Here is a 14,363-nt window from a genome sequence, read left to right as displayed (position 1 = left end):
TGTCATGCAGGTGAAAGAGGACCCAAAAGCGACTTAACAGAAACAGAGTTTATTTAAATCCAAAACAGGGAATAACAAAAATCCTCTAGTCTGTAGAGGGGAATAACTAGAGAAGCGGCCACAGACTGCAGGTTTTTAGTTGATAGAGCCACCTGCTCACACGCAGCATCATTTTTTTTAAATAATGATGAAGGCAAAAAACACGACAGGACAGGGCGAAACGCAATCACAGCATGGTGAATACAAAACAAGGAACCGACGGGACAGGAACGGAACACAAAGGAATAAATAGGGACTCTAATCAGGGGAAAGGATCGGGAACAGGTGTGGGAAGACTAAATGATGATTAGGGGAATAGGAACAGCTGGGAGCAGGAACGGAACGATAGAGAGAGGGAGAGAGGGAGGGGGGAGAGAGGGATAGAAAAAGGGAACGAACCTAATAAGACCAGCAGTGGGGAAACGAACCGAAGGAAAAGCAAAATGACAAGATGATATAAGACAAAACATGACAGTACCCCCCACTCACCGAGCGCCTCCTGGCGCTCTCGAGGAGGAACACTGGCGGCAACGGAGGAAATCATAGATCAAACGGTCCAGCAATCCCCGAGAAAGAACCCAACTCCTCTCCTCAGGACCGTAACGAAAAACGATAAAAAGGGAAACTAGGGTACTACTCTAAAAAAAAAATGAGAACTAGGGACAGACTGAGACACAGCAAGGGCAGGAACAAGAACAGGAGAGATGCGATGGCAGGGAACAGACTGAGACCCAGCAAGACCAGGAGCAGAAGCAGAAAAAAATTACCAGACTTCTTCTGCGCGCAGTCTGAACACGCAGCCACGAAACGGCGCGTGTCACGCTCCTGAGTCGGCCACCAAAAGCGCTGGCGAATAGACGCAAGAGTGCCTCGAACACCGGGATGACCAGCTAACTTGGCAGAGTGAGCCCACTGAAGAACAGCCAGACGAGTGGAAACAGGAACGAAAAGGAGGTTACTAGGACAAGCGCGCTTGGCACGCAGTGTGCGTGAGTGCTTGCTTAACCTGTCTTTCAATTCCCCAGACTGTCAACCCGACAACACGCCCATAAGGAAGAATCCCCTCGGGATCAGTAGAAGCCACAGAAGAACTAAACAGACGGGATAAGGCATCAGGCTTGGTGTTCTTGCTACCCGGACGGTAAGAAATCACAAACTCGAAACGAGCGAAAAACAACGCCCAACGAGCTTGACGGGCATTAAGTCGTTTGGCAGAACGGATGTACTCAAGGTTCTTATGGTCTGTCCAAACGACAAAAGGAACGGTCGCCCCCTCCAACCACTGTCGCCATTCGCCTAGGGCTAAGCGGATTCGAGCAGTTCACGGTTACCCACATCATAGTTGCGCTCAGATGGCGACAGGCGATGAGAAAAATAAGCGCACGGATGAACCTTGTCGTCAGACTGGAAGCGCTGGGATAGAATGGCTCCCACGCCTACCTCTGAATGCGTCAACCTCGACAATGAATTGTCTAGTGACGTCAGGAGTAACGAGGATAGGAGCGGACGTAAAACGTTCTTTTAGAAGATCAAAAGCTCCCTGGGCGGAACCGGACCACTTAAAACACGTCTTGACAGAAGTAAGAGCTGTGAGAGGGGCAGCAACAGATTGACCGAAATTACGAATGAAACGCCGATAGAAATTAGCGAAACCTAAAAAGCGCTGCAACTCGACACGTGACCTTGGAACGGGCCAATCACTGACAGCTTGGACCTTAGCGGAATCCATCTGAATGCCTTCAGCGGAAATAACGGAACCGAGAAAAGTAACGGAGGAGACATGAAAAGAGCACTTCTCAGCCTTTCGTAGAGACAATTCTCTATAAAAAGGCGCTGTAGAACACGTCGAACGTGCTGAACATGAATCTCGAGTGACGGAGAAAAAATCAGGATATCGTCAAGATAGACAAAAACAAAAATGTTCAGCATGTCTCTCAGAACATCATTAACTAATGCCTGAAAAACAGCTGGCGCATTGGAAAAGGAAACGGCAGAACCCGGTACTCAAAATGCCCTAACGGAGTGTTAAACGCCGTTTTCCACTCGTCCCCCTCTCTGATGCGCACGAGATGGTAAGCGTTACGAAGGTCCAACTTAGTAAAGCACCTGGCTCCCTGCAGAATCTCGAAGGCTGATGACATAAGGGGAAGCGGATAACGATTCTTAACCGTTATGTCATTCAGCCCTCGATAATCCACGCAGGGGCGCAGAGTACCGTCCTTCTTCTTAACAAAAGAACCCCGCCCCGGCCGGAGAAGAAGAAGGCACTATGGTACCGGCGTCAAGAGACACAGACAAATAATCCTCGAGAGCCTTACGTTCGGGAGCCGACAGAGAGTATAGTCTACCTCGAGGAGGCGTGGTCCCTGGAAGGAGATCAATACTACAATCATACGACCGGTGAGGAGGAAGGGAGTTGGCTCGGGACCGACTGAAGACCGTGCGCAGATCATGATATTCCTCCGGCACTCCTGTCAAATCGCCAGGTTCCTCCTGAGAAGTAGGGAGAGAAGAAACGGGAGGGATGGCAGACATTAAACACTTCACATGACAAGAAACGTTCCAGGATAGGATAGAATTACTAGACCAATTAATAGAAGGATTATGACATACTAGCCAGGGATGACCCAAAACAACAGGTGTAAACGGTGAACGGAAAATCAAAAAGAAATAGTCTCACTGTGGTTACCAGATACTGTGAGAGTTAAAGGTAGTGTCTCAAATTTGATACTGGGAAGATGACTACCATCTAAGGCAAACATGGGCGTAGGCTTGTCTAACGGTCTGAAAGGAATGTTATGTTTCCGAACCCATGCTTGTCCATGAAACAACCCTCAGCCCCAGAGTCAATCAAGGCACTGCATGTAGCACCGAACCGGTCCAGCGTAGATGGACCGACATAATAGTACAAGATCTAGATGAAGAGGACTGAGTAGTAGCGCTCACCAGTAGCCCTCCGCTTACTGATGGGCTCTGGCCTCTTACTGGACATGAATTAACAAAATGTCCAGCAACTCCGCAATAGAGGCACAGGCGGTTGGTGATCCTCCGTTCCCTCTCCTTAGTCGAGATGCGAATCCCTCCCAGCTGCATGGGCTCAGTCTCAAAGCCAGAGGAGGGAGATGGTTGCGATGCGGAGCAGGGAAACACCGTTGATGCGAGCTCTCTTCCACGAGCCCGGTGACGAAGATCTACCCGTCGTTCTATGCGGATGCAATCAAAGAGTCCACATCTGAAGGAACCTCCCGGGAGAGAATCTCATCCTTAACCACTGCGTGGAGTCCCTCCAGAAAACGAGCGAGCAGCGCCGGCTCGTTCCACTCACTAGAGGCAGCAAGAGTGCGAAACTCAATAGAATAATCCGTTATGGACCGTTCACCTTGGCATAAGGAAGCCAGGGCCCTAGAAGCCTCCCTACCAAAAACTGAACGGTCAAAAACCCGAATCATCTCCTCTTTAAAGTTCTGGAACTTGTTAGAGCAATCAGCCCTTGCCTCCCAGATAGCTGTGCCCCATTCTCGAGCCCGGCCAGTAAGGAGTGAAATGACGTAAGCAACCCGAGCTCTCTCTCTAGAGTATGTGTTGGGTTGGAGAGAGAACACAATCTCACACTGCGTGAGAAAGGAGCGGCACTCAGTGGGCTGCCCGGAGTAGCAAGGTGGGTTATTAACCCTAGGTTCTGGAGGCTCGGCAGGCCAGGAAGTAACAGGTGGCACGAGACGTAGACTCTGGAACTGTCCAGAGAGGTCGGAAACCTGAGCGGCCAGGTTCTCCACGGCATGGCGAGCAGCAGACAATTCCTGCTCGTGTCTGCCGAGCATGGCTCCTTGGATCTTGACGGCAGTGTAAACAGCGTCTGAAGTCGCTGGGTCCATTCCTTGGTCGGTTCCTTCTGTCATGCAGGTGAAAGAGGACCCAAAAGCGACTTAACAGAAACAGAGTTTATTTAAATCCAAAACAGGGAATAACAAAAATCCTCTAGTCTGTAGAGGGGAATAACTAGAGAAGCGGCCACAGACTGCAGGTCGCTTCGGGTAGGCGCAGGCCGTAGTTGATAGAGCCACCTGCTCACACGCAGCATCTGATGAAGGCAAAAAACACGACAGGACAGGGCGAAACGCAATCACAGCATGGTGAATACAAAACAAGGAACCGACGGGACAGGAACGGAACACAAAGGAATAAATAGGGACTCTAATCAGGGGAAAGGATCGGGAACAGGTGTGGGAAGACTAAATGATGATTAGGGGAATAGGAACAGCTGGGAGCAGGAACGGAACGATAGAGAGAGGAGAGAGAGGGAGGGGGGAGAGAGAGGGATAGAAAAAGGGAACGAACCTAATAAGACCAGCAGGGGGGAAACGAACCGAAGGAAAAGCAAAATGACAAGATGATATAAGACAAAACATGACACATACTACTATTCATATTACAGAGAAAGCAGTAAAGCTTCATATGACACCATGGTTTTCTTTGTAGAACCAACAGTGCATTCAGAATGTATTCAGACTTTTTCCACATTTTTGTTACGTTACTGCCTTATTCTAAAAAGGATTCAATTGGTTTTTCCCCTCATCAATCTACACACAATACCCCATAATGACAAATCCAAAACATTTTTTTTAAATGTTTGCAAATGTATTACAAATATAAAAATGAAATATCACATTTACATAAGTATTCAGACCCTTCACTCAGTACTTTGTTGAGACACCTTTGGCAGCGATTACAGCCTCGAGTCTTCTTGGGTTTGCCAGTAGCATATCACCCTGCATACCACTGCTGGCTTTCTTCTGAAGCTAAGCAGGGTTGGTCCTGGTCAGTTCCTGGATGGGAGACCAGATGCTGCTGGAAGTGGTGTTAGAGGGCCAGTAGGAGGCACTCTTCCCTCTGGTCTAAAAACATATTCCAATGCCCCAGGGCAGTGATTGGGGACACTTTCCTGTGTAGGGTGCTGTTGTTCGGATGGGATGTTAAATGGGTGTCCTGACTCTCTGAGTTCATTAAAGATCCCATGGCACTTATTGTAAGAGTAGGGGTGTTAAACCTGTGGTCCTGGCTAAATTCCCAATCTCGCCCTCAAACCGTCACCTAATAATCCCCAGTTAACAATTGGCTCCTTCATCCCCCTCCTCTCCCCTGTAACTATTCCCTAGGTTGTTGCTGCAAATGAGAAGGTGTTGTCAGTCAACTTACCTGATAAAATAATGGATGAATAAGTAATGACACTATAAGCTTGGCACACCTGTATTTGGCAAGTCTCTCCCATTCTCATCTGCAGATCCTCTCAAACTCTGTCAGGTGGATGGGGAGTGTTGCTGCACAGCTATTTTCAGGTCTCTCCAGAGATGTTCAATCTGGTTCAAGTCAGAGACTTGTCCCGAAGCCACTTCTGTGTTGTCTTGGAGGTGTGCATAGGGTCGTTGAACAATTTGGAAGGTGAGGGCTCTGGAGCAGGTTTTCATCAAGGATCTCTTTGCTCTGTTCATCTTTCCCTCAATCCTGACTAGTCTCCCAGTCCCTGCCACTGAAAAACATCCCCACAGCATGATGCTACCACCACCATGCTTCACCGTAGGGATGGTGCAAGGTTTCCTCCAGACATGACGCTTGGCATTCAGGCCAAAGAGTTCATTCTTGGTTTCATCAGAACAGAGAAACTTTATCTCATGGTCCAAGAGTCCTTTAGGTGCCTTTTGGCAATCTCCAAGCGGGTTGTCATGTGCCTTTTACGGAGGAGTTTCTTCCGTCTTGCAACTCTACCATAAAAGTCTGATTGGTGGAGTGCTGCAGAGATGGTTGTCCTTCTGGAAGGTTCTCCCATCTCCACAGAGGAACTCTGGAGCTCTGTCAGAGTGACCATCGGTTTCTCAGTTACCTCCCTGACCAAGGCCCTTCTCCCCCGATTGCTTAGTTTAGCCTGGTCTTAGTGGTTCCAAACGTCTTCTTTTTAAGAATGTTTTGGTACCCTTCCCCAGATCTGTGCCTCGACATAATCCTGTCTCAGAGCTCTATGGACAATTCCTTCAACCTCATGGCTTGTTTTTCTCTCTGACATGCACTGTCAACTGTGGGACCTTATATATACTTTTTTATTTTTTATTTCACCTTTATTTAACCAGGTAGGCTAGTTGAGAACAAGTTCTCATTTGCAACTGCGACCTGGCCAAGATAAAGCATAGCAGTGTGAACAGACAACACAGAGTTACACATGGAGTAAACAATTAACAAGTCAATAACACAATACATTGTGTGCAAAAGGCATGAGGAGGTAGGCGAATAATTACAATATTGCAGATTAACACTGGAGTGATAAATGATCAGATGATCATGTACAGGTGTGTGCCTTTCCAAATCATGTCCAATCAATTGAATTTACCACAGGTGGACTCCAACTCCAAAGTTGTAGAAAGATCTCAAGGATGATCAATGGAAACAGGATGCACCTGAGCTCAATTTCGAGTCTCATTGCAAAGGGTCTGAATACTTTTATAAATAAGGTATTTATGTTTTATTTGTATTTTTAATACATTTGCAAAAAAAAATTACAAACTGTTTCACTTTGTGGGTTATTATGAGTAGGTTGATGAGCAAAACATTTATTTGATCCATTTTAGAATAAGGCTGTAACGTGACAAAATGTGGAAAAGGTCAAAGGGTCTGAATACTTTCCGGGTGCACTGTACATTTGAAACACTATTGAGTCTTAAAGGAAGCCTGGGTAATGCCAAAATCTCATATGCCATTTATTTCTCAATTATTATTTTAGATACAAATCTCAAATATACTGTATGCCACATGACTGTGGCCAAGACTCATGTATGGCCTTGTGTCACTTGAGAACGGTTTACTAAATCAGTGGTTCTCAATTCTCTCCTTTAGGGATCCCCAGCTGTTCAGAGCTAGCACAACTGATTCAACTTGTCAATTAGCACAACAATAACTCCTAAGGAATTTTAACAGTAAAATATGGCTTTCCAGAATAACCCTGTATTGTTCTTCAAAAGGATCGAAAAATAACTTTTGAGATTGATAAAAAGTTCTTTAGATAACCATACTCCATAAAGGTTCTATAAATAACCAATAAAAAGGGTTCTATATATAGCACATAAAACAGTTGTATAGCATAGCAGAACAAGGTTTTGCAGCTACACTACCTGTCAAAAGTTTTAGAACACCTTATCATTCAAGGTTTTTAAAAGATTTTTTACTATTTTCTACATTATAGAATAATAGTGAAGACATCAAAACTATGAAATAACACATATGAAATCATGTAGTTTTTTTTATTTTATTCTTCAAATAGCCACCCTTTGCCTTGATGACAGCTTTGCACACTCTTGGCATTCTCTCAACCAGCTTCACCTGGAATGCTTTTCCAACAGTCTTGAAGGAGTTCCGACATACGCTGAGCAGTTGTTGGCTGCTTTTCCTTCACTCCACGGTCAGACTCATCCCAAAACATCTTGGTTGAGGTCTGGGGATTATGGAGGCCAGGTCATCTGATGCAGCACTCTCCTTCTTGGTCAAATAGCCCTTACACAGCCCGGAGTTGTTTTGGGTCATTGTCCTGTTGAAAAACAAGTGTTAGTCCCACTAAGGCCAGACCAAATGGGATGACGTATCGCTGCAGAATGCTGTGGTAGCCATGCTGGTTAAGTGTGCCTTGAATTCTTAATAAATCACAGACAGTGTCACCAGCAAAGTATCCCCATACCATAACACCTCCTCCTCCATGCTTTACGGTGGGAAATACGCATGTGGAGATCATCCGTTCACCCACACCGCACCTCGCAGAGACACAGCTGTTGGAACCAAAAATCTCCAATTTGGACTGCAGACCAAAATACAGATTTCCACCCGTCTAATGTCCATTGCTCATGTTTCTTGGCCCAAGCAAGTCTCTTCTTATTATTTGTGTCCTTCAGTAGTGGTTTCTTTGCAGCAATTTGACCATGAAGGCCTGATTCACGCAGTGTCCTCTAAACAGTTGATGTTGAGATGTGTCTGTTACTTGAACTCTGTGAAGCATTTATTTGGGCTACAATTTCTGAGGCTGGTAACTCAAATGAACTTATCCTCTGCAGCAGAGGTAACTCTGGGGTTTTCATTCCTGTGGCGGTCCTCATGAGAGCCAGTATCAGAAAAGGGTTCTTAATAGCACCAGACAGGTTCTATTCAGAACCTTTGGAGCATCAAATCAAATCAAATGTTTATTGGTCGCGTACAAATGGTTAGCAGATGTTATTGCGAGTGTAGCGAAATGCTTGTGCTTCCAGTTCCGACAGTGCAGCAATATCTAACAAGTAATCTAACAATTCCACAACAACTACATAATACACACAAATCTAAGTAAAGGAATGGAATAAGAATATATACATATAAATATGTTGGTAAATGAATGCACTTAAAATGTATGCATTCACTACTGTAAGTCTCTCTGGATAAGAGCTTCTGCTAAATGACTCAAACGTCAAATGTAATGGTTCTTTATAAAACCTTAAGATTTGTTTTATTCATAAACAATACAAAACATACACATGCAAACAACAGCATACAAACACAAACATGAACAACGTCACCCTGCCCAGCCCCAGACCCACCTGCTCATACCCCCATCTCCAGCATCACTCTCTGCCACATGGCCTCAAACTGCACCATTTTGTTACTCTCCATAGCCCACACACTGTCAACATTTAGATAATAAAGCATTTGACCTTTCCATTGTGTTAACGACGGAGGATTGGTTGATTTCCAGTTTTTAAGTATACGTTTTTTCAAGATGATTGACAAGAAAAGTATTGTCCAACCCATTGGGTATCTCACTGCACCATCATATGCCATGTCTTGAAATATGCTCATAGGCGGGTTAAAAGTACATTTACATTGTAATACTTCTGACAGCCAACATTCTAACTCCGCCCATAACGTTTGGCCTTTACAGCATTCCCAGAAGGTATGGATTATTGAGTCATTGTTCATTTTACACTTAAGACATGACTCAGCCATTTTGCTGTAGGTTTTATATTTTGAAAAATCTATACATTAGTTCATAGTGGATTATACGTACATTATATGCCTTTATATTTTCATGTGAACCAACGTATCTGTGACTTCTAAAAGGCTTTCCAAGGATTGTTCCATAGCGTTGGTATGTAGGGAGGGATATCGATTCTTCCATGTGCTTCTAATGTTCTTAATTATGAAGTTGTTCATGTTCTTTGCTCCATCCTTTGAAAACAGACACATGAAAAGATTGCACCTCTTCATTATGTAGAATGCACCTCTTCATTATGTACCCGAGTATACTTTTTTAAAGAATATGTTCGGTGGGGTAATTGGTATTACTGAGAATAACTATAAAAAGGTTGGGAGCCATGCCATTCTGAAAAGGTTTATTCTACCTTTAAGATTTATGGGAAGGTTGTTCCATTTAATTAGAACTGCTTTCATATTGTTAAGGAATGGGATAAAGTTATCTTTATATATTTGTTTGTCACTTATTAACCATCCTATGTATTAAAAAAAAATTGTGTATAATTATTATTTATATTTTTCCTATTGCCATTATTTCTTTTTTTCCCACATTAATTTTAGATTCTGAGATTTTATTGTATTCAGAAAATATTTGTTTTCAAGGGGGGCATTGAGCTTTCAATATTGGTCAGGTATATCAGGAGATCATCTGCAAATACGTTTAGTTAATATTCATGTTTGCCAATACTAATACCTGTCTAATTCTTTCTGCAAGCAGTTCAATTGACAGTGCAAACAGGGGGGGGAAAAGAGGACATCCCTGTCGTGTGCCTCTTTCTAAATCAATTTCATCAGATAATGTATTATTTGTGTATATCTTTGCTTTAGGACATTTATATAATATTTTTATTACATATATTATTTCAGCTGGAAAGTTGAAAACTTCCAATGTTGTGAATAGAAAATGCCATTTAAGATGGTCGAAAGTCTGATCAACCTATATCTTGTTTTTTTGCGTATTGTATTAAACTAAAACATGTTCTTGTATTTGTTTGTAAGTGTCTATTTTTAATAAACCCTGTTTGATTGATATGTATCAAGAGTGATAAGACTTGTGCTATTCTATTGCTTATGAGCTTTGTCATTATTTTATTGTCACAATTTATTAAACTTATGGGTCTGTAATCAGCAGGGGACTCTCCAGATTTTCCTGATTTTAATATAACTGAAATAACTGTTTGATACATGGAACTAGGAAGCACTGAATTGAGTGAGGTGTTTTGTCATTTGTGTTAGTAGGGGAGCTACTTTGTCCTAAAATGTTAAATATTATTCTATGGGAAATCCGTTCATTCCTGGTGCTTCTCTCCGTACGAATGTTTTAACAGTGTCTAATATTTATTTTTGGGTCATCTCTGTTTTTATTGAATATTTTGTCTGCTGATAATTGATTCAAGGTTGTTGAGTCTAAGAAGGCTGTAGGATCAGTCTGTCTGCTGTTTAATTCAGATTTATATCGATTGTAATTATATATATTATGAAATTATATAATACCAAAAAGGTATCTGCTATGGTTACAAGCCAAAGAACTCTTATATAGAACTTTCTGTTTTTAGTATTTATGTAACCTATGCCATCGTAGCACGTTTTGAACTTGCCTCTTTGTTTGTTAGTACATAGGGATGGAGAGGAAATGGGTCGGTGGAGAAGAGGAGAAGAGGTTATGTTTCATTGTTTTTTGGCTTTTGGTTGTACAACAATTTTAAATATTTGTGAAATATCTGGTGGGATTTGTAGGACGTGATTTGATACGTTGTTTGGTGCTGTGTTGTTTATGCTTGCTAAGTACTGTAGCTACCTACGGTCAGTTTAAAATGAGACCAAGAGAAAGATTTCCATCTCGCATCATAGTATTGGTATACTGTAAATGGAGAGGAAGACTTTGTTGTTAGGCGTAATCAGCTTTTTAGCATCCTACAACAATAAGGTGAGACCACAAATATACTAAAGACAGGAATAAGAAACACACAGTACTTTTATCTATTTCAGGTGCGTCATCTCCTAGTTGAAATGATCAAAGCATGTTAACAACATACATAATTAATTTGTCAGATATGTTTAAAGGACCGATGCAGCCATTTTTGTATCAATATTACAACATGGTAACCTTACTGTAATAGTTTTCCAAAAAACTAAAATAGTTTTTTAAGATTTTTTTTTTCTCAAGCAATAATTTTTCTAGGACTGTCTGGGAGTGGTCTGACTGGGGAGGGGAACACTGAAAACTAGCTGTTATTGACAGAGTTTTTGAACTCTTTGTTATTGGTCTATTATCCAATTTATCGACTGGTGATGTCAACAGGCAAGCCAAAACTCCCGCCCATGCAAACCTTCTGATCACAAAGAACTGTGTAGATTGTACTTTCAACCAGCAAGTATGAGGAAATAACACTGACCAACTTTTTTCACACTTTTAGAGTGTTAGTTTTCAGATGTTTTACAATATGAAACTAAACACAGACAAAATGTGTTTTTTAATGCACTGGGCCTTTAACTAGAACATTTCCACCAAATCTTCACTGGAATACTTTATAATTTTCACTTTGAGTTTTCTGTAAATGTAGTATGTAATATGAGGGTTCTATTGTACTTATTGCTCACGTTCATGCCTCATGTGTCTTTTCTATTATTTTCTCTTTTTAGGTGGAAGTTTCTATTATGTGCCTAGGTGTGTCCAACTCCCATCTCTGAGGAAAAGGTATCAAAGGTCGCTATACCATCAACCACAAGCAGAAGCTTCTGAAGGACTCTGAGACATCCAATCTCTGACCTCCATACTGTAACAGTCCACAGATCCCTGAGTAGATAAAGCCGCCACGCCATTCGACGAGGAAAGTCACACTAAAGGAGCCAGATGGCATTGCTAGCCAATCAGCTGATGGATTCAGCCGGGGTTGTGAGTGGCATAAATGGAAGGGTGGACATCTTCCCACAGTTCCTGAGGGTACAGAACCAGGGTCACATGACCCAAGTCAATAGCACCCAGGAAGACACGCGCAAGAACAGGAAGTACCCGTGCCAACTGTGTGGTAAGCGCTTCCGCTTTAACAGCATCCTGTCGCTGCACATGCGCACGCACACAGGCGAGAAGCCCTTTAAATGCCCTTACTGTGACCATCGGGCAGCACAGAAGGGCAACCTCAAGATCCACCTGCGCACTCACAAGCAGGGCAACCTTGGGAAAGGCCGTGGCCGGATCAGAGAAGAGAACAGACTGCTCCATGAGCTGGAGGAGAGGGCCATCCTGAGGGACAGGCACATTAGGGATGGTCTAGGTGGTCTGCCCCAGCCACCACGACCCCACATAGCCCAGCTCCAGCAACCCAAGCCTGCCTCTACCACCACCCAGCTCCCCTTGACCTTCACAGGTTCTGGCCCTGTAGAGACTCTGTCACTGCGATCCACTTCCCCCAAGATGACCACCACAGGCCAGGAGGATCACACTCAGGCCCAGCCTTCTGCAGGCTTCCGTTGCTCCTTCTGCAAGGGCAAGTTCAGGAAGCAGCAGGAGCTAGAGCGCCACATCCGGATCCTCCACAAGCCCTACAAGTGCACCCTGTGTGAGTTCGCCACCTCCCATGAGGAGGAGCTCATCAGCCATGTGGAGACTACCCACATCGCCTCCGAGTCGGTCCAGATTCAGAAGCCCGCACTGGGCAGCGGTCGGGGCATGAAGCACCCTGGTGGGGAGTTCCCCTGCGAGGTGTGTGGTCAGACCTTCAGTCAGGCCTGGTTCCTCAAGGGACACATGCGTAAGCACAAGGACTCGTTCGAGCACTGCTGCCAGATCTGCAGCCGGCGATTCAAAGAACCCTGGTTCCTCAAGAACCACATGAAGGTCCACCTCAACAAGCTGGCTGCTAAGAACAAGCAGCTCCCTGCTGACCAGGGGGTATCTGTCAGCATGACTAGTGTAGCCCAGGATGCCCACTACATCCACCTCTACTCCCAGTACATCTCAAGCCTCAACAGCAGGTTCCTCTCCACTGAGAGAGCGGGCCATTCAGAGTTCCAGCAGATCTTCGCCACAACTGGCATTGGGATGAAGGTGAAAGAGATGCTGGGTAGGATGCTGGCACCAGGACATGATTCAATGACTGAAGGGGAGAATAATCGCTCTTTGTTGGGCTTGAATAATCTGGTGCCTCCTCTGACTGCCAGCAGCAGGGAGTATCAACTACAGGCTTCTGCCAACAAGGGAGACAACCTCAATAGCTACCCAGGCTGGCAGGTCATGGCAGCAGGACCGGCTGTAGATGAGGGAGACCTATACACAGCTAAAGAACAGCAGCGGGCCTTCCTGGCTAAGCGGAGGGTGTCATTAGATGAGCGACAAGCGTCTGTGAGCGAACCAGAGAACCAGGCTATTAGTAGGCCTAGCAGCCCAGGACTGAGCCATGTCTTGCAGGGGAGCCTCATAGGACCATGCTTCTCTCAGACTGGCAGTACCCAGGATGACAGCAGCCTCCCCTCCTCCCCAGTCTCAGGTACAAAACCGTCTTTCCTTACTTAGTGGTTGCAGATGGTTTAAGACGTTGTTTCTGTTTTTCTAAATGATTTGTTATAGGTCTATTTATGCATTCTGTATTCTATGGTCAATATTTTACAGTAACTGACATATCCTCAGTTCCAGGGTCAAGGTCAAATAGATGACCAGCATATGGTGACTTCAAAGGGCACACTTATATGGAGAGGATGTTTGAGAACTTCCATAAATCGGCCATATGTTCCAAATGTACACCATTTGCTATCCCTCCCATCATGCATAGACTAGAATGGAACACAACTACACTGTTCCATTAGGAGATAAAACAATGCCTTTGGCTAAACCTCACTAATCTATTCAGGTGAACTTGTCTTGAAGCACAGGGTCAGTACAGCAGCATATCCATACAAAAAAATATAATCAGTAATAATAAGGACTTTCTTTGCTTATTAACTTTAATGTTGTCATGTTGAATGCTAGAGATAATTAGCCTCTGCTATTTTATATCAGTCCAATTCCAACCCCTTGCCTTTCCTACGGGGCACAATATGTTAATGCATGCCATCTGGTGTTTTTAATGATTTGATATATACCACCTGGTGATTTTTATGATTTGATATACCACATGGTATTTTTATTGATAGTCTTCTGTTCCACCTGGTGATTTTGATGATTTGACTCCCTGGGTGCATGCTTTTCTTGTCATGGCATCCTGTTAACACATTGTCTGCATTCTAGCTGCAGCTCTAGTATTTTCACATAAAAATATAAGCTTCCTCATCTCCTCCTTAGCTTAGAATTC

The 14,363-nt window shown here is 43.9% G+C and overlaps 1 pseudogene; it reads left to right on the top strand.

The window, feature by feature from the left end:
- Positions 1-11,862: 11,862 nt before the first annotated feature.
- Positions 11,863-14,363, top strand: part of LOC123990250 — a 25,696-nt pseudogene continuing 23,195 nt past the window's right edge.

Source organism: Oncorhynchus gorbuscha, linkage group LG02, assembly GCF_021184085.1.
Source record: "Oncorhynchus gorbuscha isolate QuinsamMale2020 ecotype Even-year linkage group LG02, OgorEven_v1.0, whole genome shotgun sequence".
Lineage (NCBI taxonomy): Eukaryota > Metazoa > Chordata > Actinopteri > Salmoniformes > Salmonidae > Oncorhynchus > Oncorhynchus gorbuscha.
The sequence above is the reverse complement of the archived record's forward strand: the minus strand, read 5'-3'. Positions and strand labels throughout refer to the sequence as shown.